This window comes from Rhinolophus sinicus, linkage group LG16 (genome assembly GCF_036562045.2).
Source record: "Rhinolophus sinicus isolate RSC01 linkage group LG16, ASM3656204v1, whole genome shotgun sequence".
NCBI lineage: Eukaryota > Metazoa > Chordata > Mammalia > Chiroptera > Rhinolophidae > Rhinolophus > Rhinolophus sinicus.
In genome coordinates, this window is record NC_133765.1 from 14,280,009 (window position 1) to 14,295,403 (window position 15,395).

Here is a 15,395-nt window from a genome sequence, read left to right on the forward strand (position 1 = left end):
GCTCATCACCCAGAAACTGAGCTCTAATCAGGTAAACAAGCGGGGAGAAGGCATTCTAAGCAAAGAGAACCTCACATATAGAAGCAGAGAGGCACAAAAGAGTACAGAAACCCAAAATACTGCTGGTAAAAGCAGATGGTGCTGGGATCTAGCAAATCCAAAGAAAGCAGGAAACATTGGGTCCCCGGGAGGAGACAAAAAGCTCTGGGGGTCGCTCTCAGGCTCGCCCTGCTGTACCTAGAGCTGGGTGCTGCACACAGTTGGTGCTTAATAAATGTATCAATTGTAGCGTGTCATTTCTAGGAAGAGCTGGGATAAGCAATTCATTCTTATGAAGCCCCAGGCAAGGCCACATGCTGAGATGCAGTTATTAAGTCTTTTGATGAGAGAGGGAGGGAAGAGAAGAGGGAGGAGGAAGAGCTGAGATGGAGGGGGCTGCCCATCATCTTGTCAACAGGGCTCCCACCTCTTGATATCCAGGAGCAGGCACAGGGTGTAAGAGGGGCAAGTAGGCAAGAGCCGTGGAAAAGAAAGGAAAACTAGCAATAACGTTCTGAGTCCCAAAGCAGGGTCAAGCATGCCTCTTGTTTCCTTTAATTTTTCCAACAATCCAATAAGATTGTTATTACTCTTTAACTGATGGGGAAATGGAGGCTAAGACATGGTCCTATCTTATTAGGGGAGATAGGGGTCCCTAATAAAAGCAGGAGCTCAAATCCATTGGACTCTTTTCTTCCAGATGCTTCCACAGGGCAGGTGGGGAGGGGGAAGGCGGAGATGGACACCAGCAGATGGTACACAGCCCCAGGTACTGCTGCACCCTGGACATCCCTGCGTGAAGCCCCAGGAACTGCCCAAGGGCCCAGGCTGCAGATCGCCAGCAGCCCTCTTGACCTGGAAGTTTCCTCATTAAGGGCATCTCGGAAGGATCCTTAGTAGACAAGTCAACAGCAGCCCTCCATCTCCTCCTCACCCTGGCTCCTTTCTCTATATTGACATTTTGCATCTAGAAAGCCAGCACCCAGCCCACAAAATGCCTGGACCGCCCTTGGTCCTGACATTGCTTGTCTCCCAGGAGATGGCAGCCTTGGGTTCCAGTCTAACCTCTACCACCAAACCCTCAGTGGCCCTAGGCAAGTTATTGCCTCCTGTGAGCCTCATTTTCCCCACTCAGCACTGAGGAGTTCAGTGATTTCTAAGGTCCTTGAGCATCCCGTGAGCCTCTTCCTCACTCCCTGAATTTCTCCTTTTCCTCCCTGCCCCACCCCACCCCACAAAAGCCAGGGGAATCCTTTCCCTCAGGCAAATCACCTGCAGGCTGAGCAACCCATCCTAGGCCCTGGGAACTGCAGGCTCTACCATCCTAAATGGGGGCTAGAAATCTGAAGCGGGCAGGTATGGACCAGGGTCTCTGTACAGCCCAGCTAGGATGTGCTGGCTACAAGATTCAGAGAGGTGGCAAGGTCCCTGATTCAACACTAATTGTCATGCGGGGTGTCATGCGGGGTCTCTAGTCCCGCTCCCCACATAAGCACGCAGGACATGGTGAGGTCAAAAAGGAACACCCATGGAGCCATAGATAGGGGAGTCATACTACTATTGTCCCGCTGGCAGCTGGGTTGGAGACACAGGAAGCAGGAGCCACACTACAACCTGCTGTCCGCTTCTCTGCCAACCAACCAGCCAACCCCACTTGCTAGCTGCAATCCATACTTGCTAGCTCAGCCACCATCTTCTTGCTAGCCCCCATATTTTCCTGCTAGCGTAGCCACAGCAGTTATATTAGTGGCCAATAGCTCACTGGTTACAGCTGATGGCCAACTAGCCACAGCTGATGACCATTTGATAACAGGTGATGGCCATTTACTACCTGAGCCAGCACCTTTCCACGTGAGGCCGAGAGCCTGGAAACGGCACTCCTGGCTCTGTCCCTACACCAATCCCATTCCAACTGCTTCATTTGAGAGATATCCTAGTGCAGTGGGAAGCACATTGTTTTTGGAGTTGTGAGGACCTGAGTTCAAATTCCGCTGCTCCTCTTTCTAGCTGTGAAACCATAAGTGTGTTGCTTAACCTTTCTGATTGAGCCGGGCTCACTGACTTGTGCTATTAGAGGACCTGTGTCCGAGGGTTGGTGGGAGGCTACTGCAGATAATACATGAGAAGCACTGAGTGCAGGGGCTGTCACACAGCAGCAACTACCTGTCTTCTTCAGTCCCTCCTAGAGTAGAACAGTAGGACTCCCAGAGCACTTGACAGTATGAGGAAGAGAGCTGCCACCCATGCCCAGCCAGTAACCAAGGTTGAGCAGTTTCATGATGAAAAAACCCACCTTCCAGCAGCAAAGGGCTCCCCTAGGGAGAGACCCAGGTGAGTCACTTGAATGTGATACACTTTTTTTTTAATTGGGTTTAAAGTTATAAAACAACAGCAATGAACAGCTCCTGCCTCTGCAGGTACTGAGGCCCAGGTGGGAATCAGAGGTATTAATTAAACTCACCCAACCTCTCCGACAAGACCAGGTGGTCCCAAGCCCGGACACTGTCCCTCTCGTGGTCTCCTGCACCAGAAAGTGGCTCCACCACAAGTCCCAGGCTGGAGAGGGATCCACTTTTTGGACCAACCTCACAGGCATCCTCAGACGCCCACCCCCAGACGCCCACCCCCACCTAGCCTAATTCAATCCTAAGTATTCCTAAGGTACCTTCCAATTTCCCGCTGTAATAAATGGCACAGAATGCAAATGGAGGTGGATGTGGGACACAGATGTTTGCACTAATTTAATTGAGGGAACACCTTGGATTAAACACTTTGCAAAACACTCACAAACAGGTTCAGTGCATTCGGTAATGAAAAGCCTTCCAGCCCCTGGCACTCTGCTGCGGCTGCCTGGGGCTCCAGGAGAGTTGCAAGGAGTGGGAGGGCTGGGGAAGGGGGGCTGCCTAGAGCTGTGTGGGGACAAGATGCCTCCAAACACAGGGTGAAGGCGCGGGAGCCGGTTCCTGGGAGGGCTTCCAGCAGATTATCCACCAGCTGGGGCAGACTCCAAGAGACAGAATCTGGAAGGGCTGGGATGAAAGTAGGCAGCAGCTGCCTCCCCAGGTGGGTAACTGCTCCCCTGTAGGGGTCAGCAACAGGCAGGGCCCTCCCTGTCCTCAGGACTCAGATCCAACCTGGAAGCCTCACTGCCCACCTGGTTGACATCCAGTTGCCCATCTATATGGGATTGGAGTCCCCAGGCCCCCAGTGACCCCAGGGAAGAGCAGCCTCTGACTTTCTGGATATGAGGGAAGGTGAGAAACAGCTCTCAGATTTGTGTTTATTTATTTTTTGCAAGGCGGTGTTAATTTCTCTGAAGTTCTTTCTTCCTTACCTTCCCCTCCAGCTTAGGGTACCCTAAAAGCTCAAATCCTGGGCATATACCAAGCCCCAACTTTTCTCTTCGCCTTCCCCATCCATCCATTCAGCCTCAGTACCTGCCCTGGAGGTGTATGGTGTGGCGAGGGAAGCAGACATTAACAGTCCCAGGCGCACTGTGCCCTCAGGGACGCATCCATGGTGACCTGGATGGGGACAGTGCAGCAACTTGGCATGAGAGGTTAAAAGACCAGTGGAGAAAAGGGGAAAAGCATTCCTGGCAGAGGAAACAGCATATGCTGAGATAATGAGGCACAGAAGTCTAGGCAATTGTAGAGCCCCAGAGGAGACCGTCTACATGGGCCACTTAGGGACAGGTGGCACACATGAAGATGGGCCACTTTCACCAGGCCCTCTTCCCACCCCATCCCTAAATGTTGCCATAGTTGAACAAATCTGGAATCAGTTCCTATAATGACTGCTCTGTAAGCTGTGGGGACAGAGCCCCAGAGAACAGTTTCCAGGCTCTCGGCCTCACATAGAAAGGTGCTGGCTCAGGTAGTAAATGGCCATCAACTGTGATTGGATGGCCATCAGCTGTGGCTACTTGGCCGTTAGCTGTAACCAGTGAGCCATTGGCCACTAATATAACTGCTGTGGCTACGCTAGCAGAAAATGGGGCTAGCAAGAAGATGGTGGCTGAGCCTGCAAGCAGAGCAGTGAGGGATGCCAACAGTGTGGCTCCTGCTTCCTGTGTCTCCAACCCAGCCGCCAGCGAGAATATAGTGGTGTGACTCCCCAACCTATGGCTCCATGGGTGTTCCTTTTTGGCCTCACCATGTCCTGCATTCTTATGTGGGGAGTGGGAGCAGAGATTCTGCCGGACACCCCGCACGACAAAGCCTCAGAGTTCAAATCAGGCCTGGATGATTTTATATTCCTGGAAACAGAATCCCTAATTTTCAAATACAATGATCACTTCAAATATAACAACCATTATAATAATAACTCTTATGCTTGTATAGTGCTTCATAGTTTATAAAACACTTTCACATATTTACTATACTCCTCCACCAACAAACCTTTGAGAAACCTGGAATAGGTAGTATTAGTATTCTCGTTTTCTGGATGAGAAAATTAAATCCCAAGTTCCCAGCTATGTAAATAAGAGCACTAGGGCTCAAACTCAAGTCTGACACCAAAGTGCATGTTTGCTCATTCATTCAACCATTCAGTGCATCACAGAGTATTTGTTGAGCACCTACTGTGTACTGAGAAATACTTCAGATTCAGAAATACTCCATAGCATAGTGGAGATATTAAGATGATTAAAAGCCTAGATGAAGAGACAGACATACCTGGACCAAAGGGAAAATGCTAAGGCAAAAGCAAAGCACTGAAACTCAGGAACCAAGAAAAACACAGAGCTACTCTCTTTAAACACTTTCTCAGTCACACACACACACACACACAGCCTGCAGACACACCTACACACATTGTGTAACACGTAAACACATTGTGTGCACACACCCTTATCAAACATGAAGGTCTGAGCTGTTCTCCCAGGCTGTCCTCATGCCCCCCAGCATGGAACGCAGACTACTCCACCACTGATGTCCCCACTGCTGGCTGGGCAACAGTCCAGAACTGGCAGTCAGAGGCCGCCCTGTGGGGCCTGAGCTTCACCCTGTCCCCCAGCACAACCAGCCAGGTACACAGGGATTCCAGCACATGTGTGAACCTTGGCCCCATGGGCAGCAAGGGTGTGATGCTCTTCTAGTGTGTCTGGCTGGTTGTGCTGGGGGACGAGGAAGGAAGGAAAGAAGGAAGGAAGGAAGGAAGGAAGGAAGGAAGGAAGGAAGGAAGGAAAGAAGAAAGGAAGAAGGAAAAGATGGATGGATGGATGGATGGATGGATGAGTGGACGGGTGGATGGATGGAGGGGTGGATGGGTGGGATAGGTGGATGGTTGAGGGGGGAGATGGGCAAGCACAGGAGCTTTCAGACAGATCCGATGGGCCCCGCCAGTAGGCCCAGGTACAGGCAGACACTGTCCTGCCCTCTGATGAGGACTAGGGAGCTCCAGTTCCCTCTGCAAACACAACACCCTCCTCGGGGTCTGTGTGAGAATGTGTGACAGGAGATGCTGGCACACAGAGGGAACCAGGGCCTTCCCGCCCCACAAGTAAAGATACCGGTAAAGGTAATAGACAGGCCAGCAACTCTGCACAGTCCCAACTGAAGTCAGCTCCTGACCCCCACCACCATCCATTCCGGTGTTTGGGGGCTCACTAGAGAGCACCTCTCCATCACTCACCTTCTCCTTGATTCATTCATCCGTCTATTCATTCAACCAACCTTGTAGGGTGCCTGTCACGGCCAAGCATGATTCTAGGTACTCGGATTAGGAGAAGGAGAAGGTTCAGTCCTTAACTTGGATAGAGAAACAACCACATGTGAGGTCCTGTCATGACATCCGGGCAAAGGAGTGCAGCCGCATTTCAGGAAAGGGGAAGCTCTATAAGGAGGTATCACAGGGAGACATGTGAGCTGGGTATTGCGAGCGGAGCAGCGGCTGTCCAGGCTGAGGAGGTTCCAGACAGAGGAACTAGCAGTGAAAGGCACCAAGGAGTGAAGTTATACAGAGCATGTGGGGGAAACTGAGCGACCTGGCATGTTTGAGTTGCCAGGAGTAGGACAGTGAGTGCCTGTGTATCTGAGCGGCTCTAACTAACAGAAGAGGGAGTAGACAGGGTTGAGCTGTGAAGCCCACAGTCAGCCGGGCCAAGGAAGCTATAGACAGTGAAGACCCACTGGGGGTGGAGCACAGGCATGGCAGGGTCACATACAACAGCATTCGTTAGGGTCCAGCTATTGCAGGCACAGCACTGGGCTCCTCCAAACATACGAGGCCATCCTTGGCTCACTCGGATGAAAAATGAGTGTGACGAGGTATTCTCCTCTTTGATTCATGCAATTATCGCTGGAGAAAAGGCCAATATTGGAGCAATTTTTCCTCTCTGAAGAGCCAGACTGGCTGGCTCACAGCAAAAGCAAGGAGAGGTGTTCCCGCATCACCACCCGTCTCCCCACCACCACCACCCACAGCCAGGGGTGCTGGGAGCAAGCAGTGCTTGGAAATCCTCAGCAACTTCTGGGGATTCAGGAAGAACTTGAGAAGGGATAATGGAGCCATAGAGGAATTAAAAGGGGGGGGGGGGGGAATCCCTCAGGCTGGACAGATGTATGGCTGGATTTCCAGGGAGCAGGGAAGAAGGGCAAGGTGGGTGGTGGCGACCACCTTGCAGTTTCCAGACCCTGCTCCCAGCTTCTTCAGTCCTGCTCACAGCAGGGAAGTTTCTCCCTCTCCGTCGTTCTCCTCTGTTCCCTCCCTCCCTTCCCGCCTTCCCAGCTCCCCTCCAGAAAGGTTTATGGAGAAGACGCCAAATAGCCCCCTCTCCTGCAGGCACAGTCACACCAACTGAAAGGAGATTTAATTAGCAAAATCTCGTTAGGCAAACGAAATTATCCGTAAGACAATAGTCCTCTGGACAGGGGGTATGATTAAACAAAGCCATTAATTGAGAGTCGCTTTGGCAGCTCCCCGGATGCGGAAGCGTCCATCTCCGGGCAGGCTCCACTTTGCCTCCTTGGGCCAGAGGCAAGTCTCGGCCTCCACCCCGCCCGCCCCACCCCCAACCCACTTCTCTCCCTCTTCCAGAGCCCCTCAGTTGGGGCTACAGACCTCGGCATCTCATCAGCGGCCTCTTTGCCGCCAGATTCCTGCTAAAGTGCCTTGATTGCATAATGTCTATTTGCATAATGTAAATTGCAATCTCCTAGCTCGGGAGGCAGGAATCACAGAACAGCCATTATTTTTTACCACTCCACAAAAATTCTACATTTAGAAAGCAGATTTGCAGCTCAGAAAGCCGTATAAATCTGAATCTGCCAGAAACACCATTAAATCACACCAATTAAGTCGGACCAACGAAGTACCCCTGTCACTGTTCTCTGCACACTCAAGGACCCCCAGCCCAGATGAACAACTGGGGGCTGTGGCAGTGAAGCTGGGCACAGGTGATGCAAGAGGCAGGGAATTGTGCCCTCTAAACCTTAACACACACCCCAAGCATAGGCGCCCCTCAGACCTGGTAGAGAAAGGAGAGAGGACGGTGGGACTAGTTGGAGTGATTTCTAAGCTTGTTGCCTGATTTCTTGTGGGCATGTGACCTGTCTGCAGGCTTTAATTTATGGAGCAAGAGAGCGCATATGAGGAAGAAGCTTGCACCTGTAGCAAATATAGTGGGGAGATCCAAGCTATTTCATGTGCGGATCAACCATTCCCTGCCTTTAGCTGCTCTTCAATGGCCTGTTCTTTCTCCTCCAGCCCAGTGAAAGAGAACTGAGGATAAATCCTGCCAGGCTGGGCTGGGCTTCGGTGGGCTGGAATCTGAACTCCTTTGAAGAGCTGTTTCCTAGGGGTCACTAAGGAGAGAGGTGAGTCCCAGGGTCCTGGAAAGGGGCATTCCCTCTGACGACTACTCATGATTCCATCTTCCGCATAGCCCTATACCTGGTTACTCTTTATTGCTCATTCAATATTCATTTGTCAAAGGGCAAGATGTTAATGTGTATTATTAAAATATCAATAGTTTATGAGTGAACTTTTATGGAGGGTACAGTTAAAGGAAAGATTCTTGACCATCTATGTCAGAACTAATGGAGAGGAACAATCTTTCCAGCTCCATTTTTTATTTATTTCCCGAGTGGATGGATGGCTGAACCATTCTACATAGCTATTGTGTGCCCGGAATGGCTCTAGTGCTGTCACATGCTGGATTTCATTTAGTCCCACAGCAGTCCTGGGGAGGGTGGGTGTACAGACTCATTTTCAGTTGAGAGATGAGGAATCGAAGATCAAAGAGATTTGCTCAGGCTCACAAGGGGCTAAGTCACAGACTGGGATTCTAAGCCAGTTTTGAACTTCAAACCCAACATATTTTCCCCCCAAGTTAGAGCTTTGGAAACACAAATGATCGTTATGTTTTTGTCTGTTTCCTTCACCTGCCCAAATTAAACATGAGTTTCCTGACCTAAGTTTCACAGAAGGAGGAAGGAGAAAACAGAAAACCATTCCACGCTTTTACACAGACCCATTTCCAGAAAGTGGGCCCCCACTTTAGACATATCTAAGCAAGTTCCCAGAATCTTTTCTGTACCTTTAGAATCTTAGAACTGAGGGTGACGTTGGAAATGATGTAATCAGATGTCCCCATTTTACAGGAGAGTAAACTGAGGTTCTTGGAGCCACACAATGGAGTGGTTTCCTAATTCAATGTCAACTCTGTCACTAACTTTCTCTGTCACTTATTAGGGCATTTCTGGTGTACTCTGAGCCTCTGCTCTTTTCTGTAACATGGAGATAATAACGGTATCTCATAAAGTAGTGTAAGTGTTCAATGAGAAAATGCACATCAAGTGCTTAGCCTAGTGTCTAGCATGTAGTAAGTACTCAGTAAATGATGGTTATTAATATTACCATTAAGCTGACCTGTGGAAGCCTCTAAGACTCCCTCCAAAGCCCAACACCTTTCCATCAAAACCAAGCCCACCTTCCCTTTTCTTCCCTGTCCCTTCTTTTTCCACATTAGCCACTCTCAGTCCTTTGGGAAAATAGACTGGTTCTGTGTCCACTCTTTGCCTGAGTTTTGTTTCTGTCTCCTTAAGTCACAACGCATCAGGGCACTCAAATTCTCTTCCAAAATTTAGCTGCATCTGGGTCAGGAAAATGGCAAAGGGAAGGAGCCTGGTCCTTCAGGGTGCAGCCTGCAGGCTATAGTGGGTGTCAGAGGGGAAGAAGGAAGAGGAGAGGACATTGGGGGTCAGGGAGGAAGGGCCGCCTAGACCTCCCATCTCCAGCACAGCTCTAACAGCCCCTTACATCCCGATCTTTGCTGTAATCTACACCAGCATGGAGTTGGGGGTGTGGGGAACCCTGCATGGGAATGAAGGTGTCCAGGCTTGTGCAGTCCTTGGTCACAGGTCTAAGACCCTCTCCAGACCTGGCATGTCAAGCTGTGGGTTGTAAACTGGACCCACTCTTACAGAGATGGACTTACAAGGTAGAGGCTTCCACAAGCTGCAGGACCTCTGTCTCTAGCATGTCCTCAAGGAGTCCCACCTCGGGGGGAAAAGCCTAGTCTGGCCTCTGAGGAGGCCCCTTAAATCTGGACATTCTGGTGAGTTAAGGGACAGTTTTATTACCTAACGTGGGGGGTTCTTTAGCCTGTCTTTGAAAATAGATGAGGCTATGTTGTGCCAGACTTGACACATACTAGTTGTGGTGGAGTGTACTCTGCAAATATGGCTGCAACAACATACACCCCGTTCCCATGCTCTTCTTCAATGTGCTCTTGTACTCCTCCTTGGAGACATGTTGTGGGGGGCAGGGTTCTATGTCCCATTCTTTAAACTTGGGGTGGGGGGGGCTCTGTAACTGGAAGTGGAAGTGATGCCGCCTGGCTTTGGAGGGCAGGTCACAAAAGGGTAGGACCTCTTCCCAGGAGGCTCCCCCTTGGCATCCAGCCACCAGATTGTGAGGACGCCCAGGTCACACGGAGAGGTCACATGGGTCTGGCCGACAGCCCAGCTAAGATCTCAGCCCATGCCTAGTATCAACCCCCTGAGTTCTGAACCTTCAGTTGATTCCAGCACCCAGCTTTTGAATAGCCCCAGCTGAGACCCCCAGACCTGGTGGAGCAGAGACCACCTGACCCCACTGGACCCTGTTTCCTGACTCACAGACTCTATGAGCATAAAAAAACGTTGTTGAGTCACTAAATGTGTGGTGGTTTGTTACACAGCAGTACTAACAGGAACACCACTGGAATTCAATTAGAATGCTTGCTATTTCCCGCTCAAATACAGACTTCACTGGTCTTCTTCCTGAGACTGCAGACTTTCAGACTGTTCCCTCTTCAGCTAGTCCCAGGCCCTCTGAACCTGCCTCCCCTCGTCCTCTTCTTCCCCACTCCACTCCCCTCCCCCCAAAAATAAGTGGCAGGACCCTCAGGCCGCATGGCAGCCTTCACAAACCATTCCCTAAAAGATCATTTGAATCTTCCCACGTCTGAGTCCTGGGACCTGAAGAAACCCTTGTTCCTCGGTGCAGGTCCAGAGTTTGTCCCTGCAAGGGAGCTTTTCCTGGGTGTGGGTGGCCCAGGCGCTTGACTGCCCTCAGGGATAGGGAGCGAATGTGCAGACCTATTTCCCCCACATGCTCCACTCTCATTAAGCTTCACGCTCAGCTTGCTCCTCTCGTACTTGACTTGACTTATGAGGTCCCTCTAACCTCCGGTGCGAGGAGACATTGATTCTCAGAAAGGTCATTATCTTTCTACTTTGGCTCCCTCACCCCCAGCCCCATCTCCTAGGTAGGCTTTCCTGGAACAGGATGGAGGGAGGCCCCCTTCCCGCCCCCTGGGCCTGGGGATCCGACCACTCCAGAGCCCAGGCTGGAGAGAAGGTGTCCCGGGAGCCATGGCCGTCAATCACAGAGGCGACCAGCACTGAATCGCAGGCCATTAGGCAAGAGGGCCGGCGCCCTGCTCACTCACCGGGCAGCCATCGGCAGGATGTTAGACGATCGCAGGGAGGCCATTCTTATGATTTATTCAAATACTCATTATAGTCAATCTATTTTTACACAGAGGTGAAGATGTGTGCTGATAACGGTTAATCATTTATAATTCCATGGACTAGTTGGAAGCCAATGTGCTATCAAAGTCGTAGCAGCAGCTGGGCCTCCGGTAGCTCCAGAAGCAGGATGGAGAAGCCAGAGAGCCAGGGCAAGCCAGTCTCCCAGCTCACATGTGCAGAGCAGCAACTAGGTTGCAGGTGCAGTGGGGCCATGAAGACATGGGAATCCCAGACAACCCTCCAGGAGCTCCCAGCCTGGAGCGAGCCAAAAGGGTGCTCTGCGCGTGAATGCGGTAGAATTTCAAAAGAGGGAAAAATCACTTATAGCTGGAGTTACCAAAGAAGGCTCCCCAGAGGAGACTGGACTTAGGCTGGCCTACAGGTGGGTGGACTTTGCCAAGCACAAGAACCAATATGAACCAATAAGCATAAGTATAAGGTGGGATGTTACTGTGTAATGGGAAGGAAGTGACCAGCAGTAGGATTCCCCTGTCCTCCCTCACCCCACCCTAAAAATAACCACATGTAAAAACGAGTGCAAGCTATAAACTCAGCCCAGTACCTCCTCTCATTGCCCCCCAAGCTTAATCCAGAAATGCCAGTGGCCAGGGTCTGGGTCAGCCTTGCAAACTCAAGAGCTTCGCTCTTTAATACTCATGCACACATAACACAGCAAGTCCCCTTAACGCACAATCAATAGTCTAATTAAATAAGATGTCATATTACAGGGCTTCTTTGTCACTTTCAGACCAAATCTAATTAGACATCCACTGTATTTTACACTATGACTCTCCCATTGTTGAGTGTTTGTCTTGCACAACGCATGGCTGTTAAACATCAGGTTCAAGGCTGGTCTTTAACCCATAACCTATTGAATCAGCATGGAAAACGCCAATCAAAGTTACTTACAGTTCACAGTCCCTCTTCTGGTAAGCGGCATGGAGGACAGAAAGCCTTAGAGTCCTGCTCCAGACTTCACCTGTCAATAAAAGAAAACATTTTTATAGACTGTGTATGATTCTGCTGGGAGTGAGAGCCGAGGTGAGGATTAGGGTAAAATCAGAAGTGGCTCGGGCTCAGGAGCAAAGCCAGGGCTGTCAACCCTGTGCCCAGAGTCTGAGCAAGGGACTCCTGGTGCAAAACAATTATTGTTAGACAGCTAACCAGGACGCTCTTGCCATACCTGCTAGGTGCCTCGGTTTCTTTGAGTTTCATCCCCTTTCCTATAGGAATCCCAGAGACAGAGAGGCTCATGGCTGTGGAGAGAGCCCTGAGCTGACCAGGGCAATAATCGTTTACCGATGCCTCCTGTCTGATGGGAGACCCCAGGCAGGGAACAGAGCTGGGCAGCAGCTGTGAAAGTTATAGTCTATGTAGGGAAGGCTGCAAAAAACAAGCAAACAAACAACAAAACGGATGCTGTTGTTTATGGTAGGAATATGGAAAGGTGATATAGGAGAAGGTGATGAGTCTGGTTGGACTGGAAGGAAAAGAATGTGCGTAGAAAAGAACGACTGGGCCAGGTTGGGAAAATCAGAATCGTGACTGCTTTTAATTCCCTTTCTGCGATAAAGCAATACAAACAACAAGAAAACCCAGCACATATTTATCAGGTGTCTGCTCCACGATCTACACTCACGAGGTGCGGCAGGAATAAAATCCATGGGTCCTGTTATAAAAGTGCTGCCACATCATTGGGGGACTAAGATTAACCACATGAAACAGCATCACGTAAGACAAGACTATATATATAAAGTAGTGCTGCACGCTGTGGTGGAGACTATAATTCTCTCTCCATAGAGAAACGAAATTGGGGAGAGCGAAGCACTCAAGGAAGTTTTCAGGGGGCGGTAGAACCCGAGTGGGGTCAGGGAGGGACTGAACAGGCAGGAATTGGCTAGTAGAAGGGAAAGAGGGGACATTGCAAGAAAGGGGAGCAATCCGAGCAGGGATGGGAAGGGAGGCATGTAGAGCCCTGGTCTGCAGGAGAGAAACCAGAGGAGGGACTAATGCTGAGTAAACAGCGTGGGCCAGAGCATCCAGGGCTTGGCGTGTCAGAGAGGCTAGGCTTGGGCTATAAGCTGTGGAGCCATTGAAGGTTTTTATTTTTTTCTCTTTTTAAAATTATAGCTGATATACAACATAGCGATTCGACATCTACAAACCTTACAAAGTGATCACCAAAACAAGTCTAGAAACTTTCCATCACCATACAAAGTCACCACTGAAGGATTTTCAACCAGGAAATCACAGGAAGAGAAGTCCTCCCCCTCCCCCCAAACCTTTAGTATTTTCCTTCTAATTAAGACAAAGAGGCTTCTTGGAAGACGTGGAATTTCAGCTAGGAGACTCAGGCATGGGATGTAGTGTGGTGTGTCCATGGAAAAAATATGTCCCTGTTATTCATGGCCATGTCCACTCGAATGAGGCATCTTCTCTGGGGCTGTCTACTACCCTCAGCATGCCCTCAGAGAGAAGACCAGGCCACTGCATGACAAGTGCTTGAGGGCAAGGACTGTATCTGATGCATCTTTGTAGCCCTAGAACCTAGCAGAGGGTCCGGCATGTGTCAGGTTCTCAGCAAATGTCTGTTGAAGTGTTTAATGATGGACTCTGTTCATTCTAACCAGACTCCACAACCAGCATCTCAGAACCAGCTCCTGGCTGGTAACGGGCTCCAGCTTGTATTCCTCTACAGTATTGACACACTGTTACTGAGCATACATGAACTCAGCGCAAGAAGTCTCCAGATGAATTGCATGGAGTGGTGCTTTACCCCTGCCCTTTGGGCCTGTCTTTGAGACGCCAGCAACTTGGAAGAAGACATGGTAGACTTGCCATTGGTATGAGTACATGCTTCAAAGCTGGGAAGGATGGCTGCTACGCTGGAGAGATGAATTCAAGAGTGTCGTAAAGCTTTTAACAAGCTGAAAGGATCGACCAACACTAAAAAGTCAATTTTTCCTCTATCAGTTTTTATTCTTGCACAATAACATCACGATGACCATCAATGAAATAATTTTGAAAATAAATAAAAATTGCCTACAAGCCCATTGCTCTAAACCATCAAATTATTTTATGTCCACATGCAAATCCATTTTCATTTTTTATGGAATTGCAGGAAAGAAATGACAAGAATATATACACCAAATCCTACTCTTACATTCAAAAATCAGTTGCAAATACGCAGAGTAGGGTGACCTGTTTTTTCCTGTTTTTAAAGTGGGTTCAGTTAAATGCAAGCTCAGGATGAGCCCAGGGTATGGTACTGCTGCCAAACCCATGAAATGTGATCTCAGGTGCCTTACTAGCCGACTGACAGGTGACTGGTCCCCTCACTTTGGACTTAAGGATGCAATTCTGGCATCACATTTTAATAACTTTGACAGCAATGAGTAGAAGAGAAAGGTGAGTGAAGATGTCTAGTGGTTAGAGTCCTGGGGGCCAAAAATCAGTAGTTAAAGGTGCAAGCTCTGGAATTAAACTGCACAGCTCCACCACTTACTAGCAGTGTGACCTTGAGCAAGTTCCCTAACTTCTCTGTGCCTCAGTTTTTGATCTGCAAAATAGGGCAAATCAAGCTTCCTACCTCTGAGGTTATATACTATAAAGTGCTCAGAACAGTGCCTCACACAAAACAAGCACTCACTGATTGTTAGCTATCGTTGTTGTTTTCATTATTAGGAGGCTGTGAAGTAGACGACATGGAAGGAGAAACTAGAGTTATACCTTCATTTGTCCCTTTCTAACATCACCTATTGGCCTTAGTTCTACTAGCTAAAGCAGCAACCTTTCTCCCACATGGTGGTCCTACAAATAGTTGAAGAAACTATGAAAGAGGGACCATGTTACTCTGGACCATAGGATTAGGACAAGTTGATAGATGTTAGAGGAAACCAAACTTCAGTTCAACATAAGAAATTAGTCTCTAGCAATGAGAACAGCCCCAAAATGAGTTAGGCTTCCTTAGAAGGTAGTGAGCTTCCCAACACTGGAAGGAGAACCCTACACTGGGTGGGAAGCTGCTCCAGAGCACAGTCCTAAACGTGGTTTCACCCATCAGTACAATGTTAAAAAACACTAGGAGGATGGGGCTGACAAAATTATATATTGGTAAGACATTTATAGTGTCTTCTTTCACCATCATTTTATAAAGTAATTAAACCCCCAAAAGTAAGGAAAGCAAAAAAGGGCTATCCTTTGAATTGAACAGAACATCATGAAAAGCATTCTCTCTCTCTCTCTCTGTCTGTCTGTCTTTCTCTCTCACACACATACACATGTGTATGCATGCACGCATACATACATATGTGTACATGCAATCTCTCCACATTGTCC

General features: G+C 49.2%; 1 protein-coding gene across 6 annotated transcripts in view; it reads right to left on the reverse strand.

The window, feature by feature from the left end:
* Positions 1 to 15,395, reverse strand: part of PKNOX2 (PBX/knotted 1 homeobox 2) — a 257,123-nt gene that overhangs the window by 176,409 nt on the left and 65,319 nt on the right. For all 6 annotated transcript variants that reach the window (XM_019710526.2, XM_074321096.1, XM_074321097.1 and 3 more), the window contains exon 2: positions 11,967 to 12,036. The gene's annotated coding sequence lies outside the window, so the exon portion shown is untranslated. The remainder of the gene's footprint in view (positions 1 to 11,966; positions 12,037 to 15,395) is intronic.